Source organism: Lytechinus pictus, chromosome 4, assembly GCF_037042905.1.
Source record: "Lytechinus pictus isolate F3 Inbred chromosome 4, Lp3.0, whole genome shotgun sequence".
Taxonomy (NCBI): domain Eukaryota; kingdom Metazoa; phylum Echinodermata; class Echinoidea; order Temnopleuroida; family Toxopneustidae; genus Lytechinus; species Lytechinus pictus.
In genome coordinates, this window is record NC_087248.1 from 19,397,505 (window position 1) to 19,414,204 (window position 16,700).

A 16,700-nucleotide genomic window follows, 5' to 3' on the forward strand; every position below is an offset into this window, starting at 1 on the left:
TGATTCACTGATTTGGATAAAATAGAAAAAAATGAACACACTTCTCTATATTCTGAAAGCTACATGTAGCAATCACACATGGAATATGATGAAAGAGAGAAAATGTACTTAAAATGATGATAGCGTTTTCATATTATTTGGTAGCAGTACATCTCTAAATTGGCAACAAAATGAAAACAATAAAATGATACACTGTTTCAAAAATGCCAATTGGCAACTCTCCATTCAGAGGATTTTGCTGATTATCATACAATTTGACTGAGATGGGATTCCAAATTTTAAATTTGAAACCCAAAAGAACAAAATCACTGTTTTAAAGATACAAATTGGCAACTCTGTTTATAAAACTATCTATTGTTTTACAACTTAACCGATGATATTTAATTTGTTTTCAAATCTTAAAAATAATAGTTAAAGATTGTTGCCAATCTAAGGAGCAAAGGCGAATTAAATTCATGACATTATGAAAGCCATGTACCTCCCTGTAACTTGCTGTGGGAATGAGTCATTTCTTTGCATGAATAATGATTTCAAGATATAATTTTAATAAGATTTCAAATCTTAAAAATAATAGATATTTAAAGATTATTGCCAATCTAAGGAGCAAAGGCAGGTTTATCATGACGTTATGAAAGCCGTGTGCCTCCCTGTAACTTGCTGTGGGAATGAGTCATGTCTTTGCATGAATAATGATTTCTTTAATTCATGATGCACCATAGAAGATTCTGTTTTCCATGGAAGATTAGTATGGAGATTCTGCTTCCACAATTCATGACAGCTTCAAGAACATGTAGAAAATCATGAAAATGTATCTTGTCAATAGACCAGTTCGTACAGTTTACATCAGGGACAATTTTGGTCAAATGACCTTTCATTTATTTCATTATGATAGGCAGATTTCAAAGCAGGATAAAACATATGCATGCCTTACATAGCAGGATGAATAAATTGAATTATACCTGGTGACTAAAATAGCACACCATTGAAGACTCCATGAAGGTATTTGTTGCATTTCTACTTTGAATGCATATTATAGCATGTTGTACAATGTACTTGGCAAACTGCAGTGAAATACCAGTCGTGGACGCATTTTTGTTCTTTGTGGATGCAAATGAAAAACGCAATTGAAAAGAATATATGAATGATCAAGACACCAAAGTTGGTGCTTATCTCATTAAATTTTAAACCACCATGCCACTTTAGTACAAATGACCTTTCTCTGATCATGCGCAGAATAGAACTACGAACTGGCTTATTGCCCTTCAACCAAGAACTCTTGATCGAAAGTTGATGAATCAGAATCACGAATGGCAGTTTCGTTTTGGAGTCGGAACAGCGACATATTTGCAGTTTTCGTTAGCCTCGAAACTTTAATAGGACGAAACTGCTAACCCTGCCTACCAATTTTTGACAAAGACCCCCCAGCTGTTCTTTTTCATTTGATGAGCATTTTCATTACATTTACCGTGTTCTTGACTCTGTCTCTGTTGCATTTGCAAAACCTCATTATTTTCTCTTTCCACACAGTAAAAGCAATGTTTTGTTTTTCTGTACAGAGCTGTTTACTACTTATGAACTTTTTAGGAGTTGGTCAATAAAAGTTTAAGCAAGTGTTTAAAAATCATAATTTTTTTTAATTTTCAAAAACATGGTTGTTTAAACAACTAACTGTAAAATTCATGACTTCAAGTCTTTGTAAAGGGATGTCAATTGGACATTTTTAATATTTGTTTAACAGCAAGTGTTTAAAATCTTAAACAAAGTTTTTATTTTTTAAATTTTTGTTTCTTTCCACACAATAAACAATGTTTTGTTTTAATATGTAAAGTGCTGTTTATTATATATGAACTTTTGTAGGAGTTGTTCAATAACAGTTTATTTTTTTAATTTTCAAAGCTTGTTTTTAAACTGTTAAACAACTAAACTGTAAAGTTCATGACTTCATGTCTTTGAAAGGGGACATCAGTTGGAAGAAAATAATTATTTAATTGATTGTTTAGAGCTACCTGTACGGGACATGTTCATTCATAAATGATTTGCTGATATACATTGTACATGTATAATGGTCATAAAGTACATGCAGGATCCAGTCAGAAAAAATGTCGATCGTTAATTCATTGTTCCATGTACATGATGAATCAGAGAATGGTCGGAATATCATCCTCGGCCGGCCGGCATGACAATTTACAATCCTCAACACACCCTACATTTCAATCAAAATGAAAAAAAAAACTTGTTTCATTAGCTCGAGGGCGGGGGTTATTATTCATTATTCAGTGTGTGTCAGCGTTAACGAGAAATGACGATGGTTGATGAGTGTCTTGCTTGGGGCTGGGTGGTTATTTGTTTTCATACAGCATCCAGGCAATGTTGTAGCGGCTGTGATTAAAGAGTGCTTTATTGCAATGCACTGTTAGTTTTACAGTCGGTATGTACACATGTCACTTTTTTCACATAGTAAGGCTCGAAGATGTTACTTTTTAAAAATATATAAAAAAATTATGGTTTTATATATCATGAAAATTGAAAATTTAAACCATAATGCTTTATTGAAAATTGATTTTAGTACCTTTTAGTATACAAGTGACAATTGATTTCCTACCCCCCCCCCTCCAATAAAAGTCCCTGCACTGTAATTGGTAAAAAGTTGGACTTACTAAAGATTTATGTCGGAAAAAGGGAACACTGGCTATCACATAATTAAAGGCATAATGTTGTAGACTTGTAATAAAAAAAACAAAAAAAAAACAAAGGAGAGATGAAATATGTACATGGATACCTTTCTCCTCTGAAACCAACAAAAAATCAAAAGAAATGCTTTTGATACTTTATAATCAAAGATTTTGTGTAATGTCTATCATGCCGATAATATATACATGTAATAGAACACATATATATTAGTGTATGTGATGAAAATGTGTAGGTGTTTCCCTGTCACTTTATATTTCTCTTTTTTGAAGCACTAAATAATGATTTTTTGACGCATTTTTTTTTCATTTTTGTGTCACAGACACAGGTGACAAGTGGGACCTTTAAAAAAAATCAAATCATTGTTTTTTAAGACTTTAAAACCAAAATGCTGTATTTGAAGGTGAAAAAAAAATTGAAATGGAGAAATATTTCCAACACTTGACTGGATTGAGTTTTTATTTTTCTTATCAGTTCACTGTGCTTTTTCTTTAAAGTCAGTTGAGAATATAGATTAGATTATATCTCAAAGTACGTGCTTTTTGGAACTTTATCTCTCATAAAAATCATTTATAAGTTTCCTACAGAAATGAATCCACAGAAATCTATTCTGATGGAGCTCCGGAGCCTTATCATTCATGCAGATCATGTTTGGCTAGCCTACCATGAGAGAAGCACTTTCCGTTCTGCTTGGTCGGGCTCTGATCACATCTGTTTTGATGCGTGTGAAAATTCATCTCCAAGAGAGTAATTAAACCCTCGTGAGCTATATCTATCCAGCCAATCAAGTGTAATGAAAACTAATGACATTCGTTTGTCCCCGCTAATGAAGCCGACGCTCTCTGCAAACCCAAAGAGCCAAAAGTAGTCTCACAATTTTCTTTTTCTGTGAGTTCTCTTTCTCTACCTCTTAAGTATTCATATGGTGTATTGATTTCAATTTTGGTCTGCTTGATAGGGAATATAATTTTCCTTGTTTCTCTCCCCTCTATTATATAGTCCTCAGGAGATGGCAGATCCATGAGTAACATGCTGACTTCAGTGACTTTTACCTCTTCCCAAAAGCAGGGTGCTACATAACTTTTTAGAAGCACTTGCCTGGTCGGGCAAGTAAATTTTCAAATAGTTAGAATATACTTGCCCCAAAATCTATTTCACTTGCCCGAAAGAATCCTTGAAAATATGTTTTACCTCTTCAAAAGAAAGTTTTGCAGTTTTATAAACCATTGACCTTTTTCTCTCTTTTGACATGAACTGATGTACCTGCCATGACCAAAACTAGGGTCAATATCATATCATATCAACCCTAATTTTGGTCATTCTATTGTTAGAATTTTGCTTGCCCAATACTGGGATTGTTTTTTCAGTACATTTTTTGTATCACCTGCATAGCAGAAAGAGACTAGAGGCGCTGCTTTTCCGACGGCGACGGCGTCTACATGTACATAAAATCTTATAAGGTTAAGTTTTTGAAATGATAGCATAACTTTAGTATATGGACCCAGTTCATTAAACTTGGACATACAGGGCCTGACCTTTACTTTTTTCTTAGGGAGCCAGCCGGGCTCCTCAAGCACTTATTTAGGGAGCCCGCATGGGTTTTAAGGAGCCCAAGGTTATCCCTTTTTTTTGCATAATACTGGTCATTACCTATTAAAATATAAAAGCACACCATCACGATACGTTTTTTGTTTAATAATCATCAGCACCAGTTGTATTTATTCAGGGTAAATCAGATTTTGACACCCAAACACACTTAGACACCGGTCACAAACACATAAGTCAATGACTTTTTTTTCATTTTTAATGCCCCCCCCCCCTCAAAAAAAAAAAAAAATTAAAAAAAGGAAATAAATTAAATACATAAACAAAATTGATTTTTTTTTCATGCTGAATCATGGATGTGGGTTGGTGTGTGTTTGTGTGGGTGTGACTGTGCGGTGGACTTGGATATACATGTATATGTTAAAGAAATTAATTCATCATCTAATTTCTACTCCAAATATTGTGTTTATATCAGTACAAAAACCACACAGGCTAAGTATGTCACATGTAGGCACATGTTACATGTACATGCATGTACCCTAACTTTTCCTGCAGTTCTTTGAAAACGCAGATCTCCACGAAAATTTCATTTTTATATGGGGGAGTCTAAATTCGGTGAAAAAGTATTCATCAATTACTTAAATATATATCACAATGAAGAAACCATCCAACTTTATTGGTAGTTTAAAAAAAAAAACCTGAAATGTAAACTCTATCTGAAACAGAAAATCACCATCATTGAGGCCTTTACTGACCGAATTGTCCCCCAGAGCTCAGGCAGTGAGAGAGAGCTCCGACTTGCACAAGTGTCAGTGCGTGCGTGAGTAAAATCCGGCGGCCTACTAAAATCAGATGTTGCCATGTTTGATGATTTACTGTCTGATATTTACCCCCTCCCTTGAAAAAATGAAACAAATGATTTTTCAGGAATAATTCACTACCGAGGTAAGTTATTTTGGATGTTAATAGGCGCCCTTTTGACAAGCAGAGCCGAAGTCTACATGACACAGAATCGTGATATCCCTAAGGGAAATGTGTGCATTGGAAATTACACACGGCGTAAATGATAATGGACCCCTGTACATGCAACTGTTTCTCGCACCGGTGTAGCCCGATTCTTTTTTCCATAGGTACCATGTGTGTGGAAAAACGTGGTACAGAAAAAAAGACGCAGCTGAGCAATTTGAAACTCGCTATTTTCAAGGTTTTTTATGATTTTGAAAACATAATTTAGACTTATAAAGCGTGGATTAGTGTGCTGGTAAGAAATTGCTTTTTTGGTGGCTGGTACTAGAAAATCTTAGGGAGCCCACCGGGCTTTTTCAATTACTTTCTAAGGAGCCCGCAGAGGTTTTAGGGAGCCTTTTGCCACCGGGCTCCCGCTAAAATCGAGCCCTGACATAAGGTTAATCAAGTATTACTGAACATCCTTCCTGAGTTTCAGGTCACATGATCAAGGTCAAAGATCATTTAAGGTCAATGAACTATGGCCAGGTTGGGGGTAATTGTTGAATTGCTGTCATGACTTTCAAAGTTTATGGATATATAGTTTATGAAATGTGGACATAGGGGTAATCAAGTATCACTGATAAGTCTTACATGTTGGTCACATGATCAAGGTCGAATGTCATTTAGGGTCAATGAACGTAGTATTGTATCATTATATGAATGGTGTTTTTTGTGAATAATTATTTTATTGTAGTTTTCAAAGTCAGCAATGCTGCACTATATTGAATCGCGTAATGCAGGTGAGATTGCCAGAGGCGCTCCATTTGTTCTCTTTCTTTTCTATAATTGCTAATAGAAATACATTGTAGAGAAAAATATATAGCGAAAGTTTCTCCAAAAAGGAGACATCCTTTATACATGTACATCTATTCAGTGCATACCTCATGTAGTTCGCAATAACTCGGGCGCACCCTCGAGCAAATCAATACACACCGGTAGCGCATATTGACAAATCAACAAATTATAAGATTGCTTGCAGGGACGTCCTTGGAACCAAATTTACCAATTATGTTTAAATCACCAACACTAATTCTGACAAATACTCGCGGACTGATAGCCAATAATACCGGCTAGAATGACATTGGAGACGTTATTCACTTCATCCCATCGGGCGGATGGTGTAAAATTAGTTATCCCCCTTGTCGCTGATGCTCTAAGGGGGACGGAGTGATTTGTCAATATATGCTTTAATGTTTAATTGTATGTGCGTATATGTAGTGCTTGGAGCATCGCAGCAGGGACATGGACGGTCAGTATAATGAGTCTGTAGTCTGTACATGTATGTTCACACAGACGAAACACATACATGTACATGTAGTCAATGCCAGTTGTGGTAACAATTCCAAAACGAGTGCAAACAGAATTCAATCAAATGACCAACCAGGTGTTTGGTACATGTACAGTACATGTATGAAATATTTCTGGTAGAAAAGTATAATTGCTGAGAAATGAGCATATTTACATGTATCTTCCCAATGATAATTCAAGGTATTTTTTGTACATTACAGTGGAGTTTTCCATGTCCATGTCTACATGTACATGTACGTACAACATCTCATTGGTTACAACAGTATATCACTGTGTGTCCCTACATGTATATGTGTATTCTGCCATGTAATGGTGCCCATGATCTACATGAGATGTGAAGTCATTAAGAAGATGTAGAAATTTCAAGCATTCTAATATTTGAAAGTTGACTTCATTTTTGTCTCACCTGCATAGCAGAGTGAGACTAGAGGCGCCGCTTTTGCGACGGTGGTGGCGGCGGCGTCAACACCAAATCTTAACCTAAGGTTAAGTTTTTTAAATGACAGCATAACTTAGAAAGTATATGGACCTTGTTCATGAAACTTGGCCATACTGAACATTCTGCCTGAGTTTCAGGTGACATGACCAAGGTCAAAGGTCATTTAGGGTCAATGAACTTTGGCCATATTGGGGGTATTTGTTGAATTACCATCATAAGTTTGAAAGTTTATTGGTCTAGTTCATAAAACTTGGACATAAGAGTAATCAAGTATCACTGAACATTTTGTGTGAATTTCAGGTCACATGACCAACATCAAAGGTCAATGAACTTCGGCCATAATGGGTATCTGTTGAATTACCATCATAACTTTGAAAGTTTATGGATCTGATTCATGATACTTGCCCATAAGAGTATTAATCAGGTATCTTTGAACACTCCGTCCAAGTTTCAGGTCTCATGACCAAGGTCAAAGGTCATTTAAGGTCAATGAAGTTTGGCCATGTTGGGGGTATTTGTTGAATTACCATCATATCTCTGTAAGTGTATTGGTCTAGTTTATAAAACGTGGACATAGTACATGTATACATGTAAGAGTAACCAAGTATCACTTAACATCTTGTGCGAGTTTCAGGTCACATGACCAAAGTCAAAGGTCATTTAAGGTCATTGAACTTTGGCCATTTTAGAGGTAATTATTAGATTGGTGTCATAACTTTCAAAGTTTATAGATATAGTGTATAAAATGTGGATATACATTGTAGGGGTAATCAAGTATCACTGACAAATTTTAGGTCACATGATCAAGGTCAAATGTCAATGAATGTAGTATTGTATCATTATATGAATGGTGTTTTTTGTGAATAATTATTTTATAGTAGTTTTCAAAGTCAGCACTGCTGCTATATTGAATCGCGTGATCCAGGTGAGACAGCCAGAGGCATTCCACTTGTTATGAAATATGTGTAATATGTTATGGTTTAATCCGCTTCTGAGAACATTGGTTATAAATGCTTTGTCATATTTTACTGGTTCCAAATTGAAGAGCCTTCATTACATACAGTACATGAAGGATTTAGACCATGCACTCCCAGTAAATGTCATGCATTTCTCACATTTTTTTATCTTTCTTCATTCTGTTTAACATATTAGTTTCATTATCATATGAAAGAAAATATATTTGTTTTAAGTTCTGCAATCTGCATACTTCTGTATTGTACTTTATTTTTTTTCTTATTATTTCTCTCAATTCGATACATTCCTATGGTTATGTTCTCCTTAAACTTGTTTTACCTAACATTCTCTCTTCATCTTACCCCCCCCCCCCTCTGTCTCTTTCTCTTTTACTCTAACTTTTATTTCCCCTGTCAATTTTCCTATTCCTTTGTCCCTCCGTCTTAAATCTGGTGCTCTTTTTTGTTTTAAAAGTAGAAACACTCATTTTTTTGTTCTTGTGATCATTTATTGACATTTACAGTACGTCCTCGCACAAGTGGTGCTCTTTTTTGTTTTAAAAGTAGAAACACTCATCTTTTTTGTTCTTGTGATCGTTGACATTTACGTCCTGTATATTCTTAGCTCGCATAATTGGAAACAAAAACATGCCATGGTGAACATGCATGCATAAATTCTTTTCGATCTTCAAGCCCAAAATAGCATACCTTGGCATGCAACCGCAGAAATCTCTATGGGCAAATTGGCAATGCCTGCCTCACCACAGCAAAACAAGACGGGTATGTCTCTGTCTATGGCAAACCTCTCTATCTCATTCTTTTCGCCACAGGCGATTCCTTGGAACATCTTGCATTACCAGCGCACCTTAAACCCTTCTGATTGAATGTGAAAGGTTTATTACTCGTATGTTAGCCTTATTATTGGAGGTCGTGTGTTATAGACTACTCCTAGAGGAATTACCTCACGATCAATCTAATATAAAGCGGTCTGTTGAGGATTAAACGATCTAGTTGCACGTACTTAGTTTCGGGGATAGTTTCTAATGAACATGTGCACTGTGCTCCTGCCATCTTGGATTTCGACTCTCCTTGCTGTGAGAGAAGCAATTACATCTATTTTATTTGGTAATGTTCATATAAACACTGAAAAAGGGGTATTTACAGGGTATGATTGGATGGTTATTATGATATACAGGGAATAATTTGGCTTTATAAATTTGAATAGCATTTTTGGTCATAAGAGAAAAGCTCTCAACTATTAAAGTAATGTACAGTCCTACAGTATGTAAAAATATGCTATACAAACGACTTAATGCATAGCAGTCTTTCAAATTTAAAAAATGTGGAGCAAATTGCGATGCGATACCAGGAAAATTATTCCCTGATCTACATGTAGGTACAGTATCATGTATTGTATGCTTCATACCAGATCTACAGTACAGCATTGAATTTTGGGGTTACTTTTTGTACTTCCTTTAATAAAAAAATGTTTTATTCTGAAATTTGAATGACAGGTCATTCCCATGAGCATTTTGATACCAAAGAACTCTTGAGCTTTTTAAAGGAGAAATTTGGATTAGAGGGACAACACCTTGAACAATACAATTTGTGCATAATCTTTTCTCAAAAATTGTTTCAACGTTATCCACACTGATGTACAGTAGTTTGGCAAGAAAGAACCTTCCAATTATATCACATTAATGACGAGACAAACAGTGTTTATTCGTGGAGCATAAATGAAATTATTTGAATATTTGATTCCTTCTGATTCAAAATCAAAAGTAATTCACAGGGCAGATTATCTAGTTGCTTATTCACTGATGCCATATACATGTAGATTACCCCGGCCTTTTCAATAGCTCCTGCTGCTAAAGGCACTTGGTGCATTCAAGGAATTAATCCTGCCGGGTACCCTGTTACCTCACCTGGGTTGATGCAGCACAATGTGGATCAATTTCTTGCTGATGGAAATTATGCCATACATGGCTGGGATTCGAACCCACGACCCTTCTGTTCTAAAGGTGAGGGTCCATACCACCAGACCTTTCGGTAAAACCAGAGGGGTGTACTGTACAGACATATTTATTTATTCTAAAAGGAGTTGGGAAGAAAGTGTTGATAATAGAAGCCACTATACCTGCCAGTGCCTGCAGGGCCTTCGTCTCGGGGATGGTCGCTATCACCAAATTTTGCGAGAATCGATCTCACCCCCACGCATCGCATATTGCACATTGCAGCAGGTGGGGTAGTGATAGAGTGAGAGAGATTGCATGCCATATTTTCTGATTGGAAAATTCACCCTGATCTACTACCCCCTTAAGAAAATACCTGGTATTTTTGGCAGTGTGAAAGCAAATTACTTGTAATAATGTATATTTCCAAAAGAAAACACTAGAAATCCAAGCAGAAAGATGAATAAAGGGAACTGAGAAAGTAGAGTTGGAATCTTAAGTACTTTGAAAATAGGTAATTAAAGAAGGATGTGAAGAGATAAAGGGTAATGAAATGACACAGAAAGAGAGACAGACAGAGAGAGGGGGAAAGTGATAGAGAGAAAGGAAGAGAGGGGGATGAAAAGAGAAGGGACATTGTTTGGCAAGCTCTCATGTGAGATAGTCATTAATGTTGAGGTACACTGTCTCCAGGAAGGTGTATTATGAATGTCTTGTAATAACATGAAGCAATATACTCTCCAAGTTAGTTATTGGATTCGCTCAACCCGTCTTAAAGCTAGAACATAGTTTTGGGAAAGTTCAAGAGTAGTGCTGGTCAATACTTGATTTCAATGTTTAGTTTATTATTGCCAGCAAAATATCGCAGATAAAATTTGAGCTGCAATTCTGTGAGGGTAAGGAAAGGGGTTATGAAAGTATTAAGGCTTTCATTGGTACTTCTCCATTAAAACGGGTATTTGGGTACCAACTATTAAAGTTTAAAAAACTGCAGAGCAGCATTTTGGGGCAATAAATTGTGATTAATTTGCATTAATCAACAATATTTTGGTCATGCAGTAAACATACATGTACACTGTAAAATTTGACTTCATTGCTCATTTTTATTAAATGCATGAATCAAATCCAATACCCAAGTTAAAGAAATCGGTGAAGATCTGTGAAGTAAAGAGATACTGTAGGTCTGTATTAGGCCCATATTCTGAAACGAGGTTTGATATAACTTCTGGTCTAAAGTTGTTGAACTATGGATAGCCACATGTGTTGCAAATATCTGAATAAATTGGAGGTTGAAATTTTATTAATTACGTCCAAATATGGTAAAGCAATTTACTGGAAATATGAAAGTTTGAAGTTATGGTTGACTATACTGTACTTCTCGCTTTTGCTACATGTACTTGCATGTTTCCTACATGTATTTCCAAGTGGAAATATTTGTCATCTCAGAGTCTATTACCTCTAAAGCCTCAGCAGATCCTCACAACGATTCATGTTAATAAAGAGTCTGAACCAAGTTCTAAATCAAATCTAAGATTGAGCAATTGAAACATTTCAATCTATTCCATGTCTATTAACTCGGCCTCCTTAAACGCACATTCCAATTTAGCAAGGAGACGAAGCCTGCAGTCGAATAATGTCGAGTGAATGTTTGCATCCGTGCACATCCCTGGACTTGCATGCTTTCTACTCTACTATCATGGGCATGAATGTGTATGTACATTCGCGGTTGCGTTTACTTATCGGCACATTCGCCATGACAACGTGTTGCAAATGTCATTTGGGCCGCTTGAGGACTGGTGTGTACATTCAGGAGGCACCGGTGAAGAGGAAAAAAGGGAGCTTTAGTTAATACAATTATTTGTACATTAAATCATTCATGTCTGAACCCGAGGTCAAGTTCACATGTGCTAGAATGTGTTATCACTGTCCAATGTAGATTTTTATTTAAAAGATTTAGCGTTCAGATTGTAAGCAAACCACTTATTTCCATAGAATCACCAACTTTCAGTTTGTTAGTGTTGATTTATTTGCACAAGTTCATTTGAAAAAAATCTGTTAAAAAATGAAAAAAAAATCCTTATGCTTGAGCTTGAAATACCACTTTGTATAATACCGGTAATCAGTAGTTTAGTGCATAATTGACAATAAAACAGATTGAACAATTAAATTGTAAATTTATTGGATCTATGTTCAAGGAAACAAATAAAACCTAGTCCAAAGGAAATCCATTTCTTTGCAAATTGACCTTGATATTAATGATTCCATTCTTTAGCAAAGCATAGTTCCATTTCAGTGGGGGTTTTTCCGCCTCCATATCCTGACAATCTGACATTTCCAAAGATCATGCATGAATATGAATTTGTTTGTAAATTATAAGAACTAGGTCCTCGAGCACAAAGTTTATTGATTGAATACAGTATTCAGTTGATTTTTAACATTGATTGCTTATTAGTGCAATTAATAGTGAAAAGGGATAATGTATTGTATTATGGGGCACTGAATAGTATCGGGGCCAAAGCTTTATCCCACACTTCATCAGCAATTGTATGATACGTCCTTAACCTCGGCTGCTCTTCAAAACCTGATTTTGAGATACAGAAATTGCGTTCAAAGTTTTTATGGTTTTTTTAAATACTTTTTTCAAGTCACAACTTCCCGCTGTGAAAAAAACCAGAGCAATTATTTTTACCAATTTAAAGCATAATTCCCATTCTTTAATATCATGCAATTGTCTATGGTTTTTTAGCAGCATAAACCATGGTTTGTGCCAGTTCGTAAAATCATTCAGTGCATGCACAGATTGCGAAATCTAGGTCGGGTTTCTGCCTTCTTCGCACCATTAATGAGAAATTGGTTTAGGACTAGACGCTTTGTAAAATAAAAGAAGGGGGATATGCCAGTTAGTGTGAAATTTCAATCTTATCATTTTTACAATGACAGGTATTTTTATCTGAAGCATTAGAGTTTATGACAGGCTTTCAGAAACTGAAAAAAAAATCAATTTCGAAAATTTGACCTAAAATGAGATTTAGGTTGGTTTGTGTCTTTTGTTTTCCCCTTTTTTATGAATAAAGTGACCCCCCCTCTCTCCCACACACATATGCACACTATTATCTCTGTTTCATTGCTCCCTCTCCCTTTCTTTCCTGCCTCTCTCCCACTTGTATCTACAGTATTTCTCTCTCATCTTTAACTCTTTGATATATTACCGTGGCCCCAGTCTCATAAATAAGACATTACCTTTCCTTTCTCAATTGGGGGCCCTACCACAAGGAATAATCAAAGAAGATGTTAGATACTGCCGCTCACATATCTCCTTTAGGTTCTTAGAATGATAAAAATTGTTTTTATTTTGATAATTGAAAAAGAAGGTTGGAAGGTTTTATTAAAAATATCAGTCAATTGGGCCAATTTATGTGGCAAGCATACTATTTTGTTCTGTGTTTCTTTGTCTTAACATTACAAGAATTATTTTTCATCTCATTTTGTGAAAAGTGGGATAATCTGTGTTCAGAGAAAGATGAATGTTTGATATGAAGATTCTTTGCAGACGTAAAAAAATCTTGTTAGATTGAGTGATTTGATTTCTACATTATTCATCTTGGGATGATATTTTAAAGTATGGTAAATAATATCAAACAGAAAGTGATGATGTAGCACTTGAATGTTCCAGAAAGTTGTCGATGTCTTGATGAGTTTGTTTTCTGTCTCGCCAGAGCGAGACTATAGGCGCCGCTTTTCTGACGGCGGCGTCGTCGTCAACATCAAATCTTAACCAAAGGTTAAGTTTTTGAAATGTCATCATAACTTAGAATGTATATTGGCCTAGTTCATGAAACTTCAACATAATGTTTATCAAATATTACAGAACATCCTGTTGTAGTTTCAGGTCACATGACCAAGGTCAAAGGTCATTTAGGGTCAATGAAGTTAGATTATGTTGGGGAATCATAACAAAATCTTAACCAAGGTTCAGTTTTTTAAATGTCATAACTCTGAAAGTATATGGATCTAGTTCATGAAAATTGGACATAAGTGTAATCAAGCATCATTGAACATCCTGTGTGAGTTTCAGGTCACATGACCAAGGTTAATGAACTTTGGCCATGTTAGGGGTATTTGTTGAATTGCCATCATAACTTTGAAAGTTTATGGATCTAGTTCATGAAATGTGGACTTAAGGGTAATCAAGTATCACTGATGTCCTGCACAAGTCTTCGGTCACAGGATCAAGGTCAAATGTCATGTACATGTAGGCTTAGGGTATAGTATTTTAACATAGTATTTTATCCTCATATAAATGGTGTTTTTTTTTTAATGATTATTCTATAGTCGTTTTCAAAGTCAGCCTATAAATGCAGGCAAGACTTGCCAGAGGCGCTCCACTTGTTTTTTTGGGGGGGTGTCTAAAATGTAAATTGAGCTTCATATCTGATTGTGGATTGTCTTTATGTTTTATCAGGGAGGACAAAGGATCCAATATCATATATTTTGATAATATGTTGACGTCTGAATATACATTGATGATATCACTTTTGATTGCTCTTGAATATGCTGGAAAAGATTTGATGTTTTCATGAAATGTGATCCAGAAATAATTATTAAAAAAAATAAGCAAGCTTCAACGTGAAACAAAGTTACAAAGGAAGGAAATGTGATGCAAATTTGTCATTCATATAAAAAGATTATTGAAAAAAAGAAAATAGGATTAAATTGAAAAAAAAAAAAATGTTTGCTAGATCAGCTTTTACACACATTATCATGCTATGCCATATATCAATGGCAATTCTATATGATAAAAAAGAATTGTAACCTGTTAATAAAACAGCATTCATCGCTAGAGTCAATCTGTAAAGTGCTATTGATTTATGACGAGCAGTAGACAGAGATTACTGGTGCATTTAAAAATGTAATAATTGAAACAGTCAATCGATACATGATGATGTCACAATGGCAGTAAATGATTTGCCTAGAGAGGCGTGTAATCTACTAGCACTTCAATATTGCAATCAATTCATTAGTGACAGGTAGGGACGCAATCTTTGCTCTAAATTTTATCGGCCAGTAGCAATCTGGTATTTCAGCACTTGAAATTCATGTAGGGATTTTCATATCAGTGTCTTTCTTTCTTTCTTTTTTCATTCTTTCTTTCTTTCACTCATTTATTTATTTAATAAATTTGTTAAGTCATTTGGTTTTTTTTTGTTCTTCTGCGTTCGAATTCATCTAAAATTTCTCGCTGTACTGGTGCACAAGTACATGTATGTAAATATTTCAGAATTTGAAAGCGATCTTCAAGAATGCTATTATAAAGGTAAAAATCAAGTCGATTTTGGTTCATTCAACATTAAATGATTGCAAAGGAAGGGCTGTCATTGTAAGAAATTATGTTCTTAAAGATGCATTTTAATGGAGCATTTGAAACTCTTGAGTATGTAGGGCTACATGGATAGACGTCTAATAAAAAATAATCATATTAAACCTGATTATAAGGTTAACTGTTCGGTTTGCATAATTTCACAGTTGTCTCTATTCATCCAGCATATTCACAAATGGTTTAATTTCACAGATTTAGTGTTGTTATCATGTGCAGCCATGTCAGTGTACATAGACCTACATGTACAGTAGTTGAGGTGGCGACGTTTTATAGAAACATGAAAAACCTGGAAAAAATTCTACCTCCCACAGTATCATGTTAAAAGCTGTTTTGTACACATCTATTCATGTTTTTTCGTAATAAGTCTAATGCTTGATAATGTAATAAGCTTTGATAATTTCTTAATACTGGATACAGAACCGCTTTGCAACATTTTGTTGATATTCTTGTGATGAATAGAGCAAAGAGAGGTGCATTGAATCTAATATCCGTCTCAAATTGGCAAATCTCCCTTGTTGCCATAGTAACATCTTCTCGTCTGGCCCTTGGGATGATTTACTTGAATTACATATTGTGCTATAAGGCTTTTCAATCTTCCATCTTTCAAGAGTATTGTGTGTCTTGAAGATGAAAACATTCGTCCTGCTTTTAAGGACAGTGGCATAATGAGTCAAAAGTTTTGAGGTATTCAGAACCTTATGTATAGGGCAAAAGTTCTATTATAAATATAAATAGGAAAAGAGTCTTGAGCGAGCTGATATGTTCACTTCTTTAAAAAAAATTATAATCTAATTTTGCGGTAGATTTTGACATGATATTTCATTGCTTTTACCTTTCCTGTCCTTTTCTTCTTTTCATTTTTTTTTTGTTTGGCCATGAACCTTTTTTTGTGGGGGGTGATAGGGGAGCCCCGTCCCCCTCACCCATCTATACACCAGTGCTTACTTTAGATTTCACAGAATTAATGACGGTTTTGAAAGGCACACACAGCAAAAACCCAAACAAACAAATAAACAAATGTACCTATTAAAGTAGAATGTTTTGTTTATTATGTTTATATTGTTTATTGTGTGGTTTTTAGGTGTCATGATATGGGAAGTGTCAAGTGACACTGTTGGCTCTATTGTGTTGACACTCAACAGTTTAAAATCACTTCAAGAATATGAGAAAAACCAATATTTTGACTTGAACTCATTTGAAATCACCAATTGAGCCCCCCCCCCCCTTTCCAAAAGAAACTTAAGAAAGTAATGTAACTCCTTATAAAGGGCTGACCAGGAAATGCAGACAAAGTAAATTCTTTTCATTGACTTACATGTACAGGTGTAGTATAAAATCTCTTTCTTGCCGCTTGAGTAATAGACTAAATGAAAATGCCATCTGAGTTTCAATACATTTTGCTCTATTGGATTAAACTGCCATTTGCAATA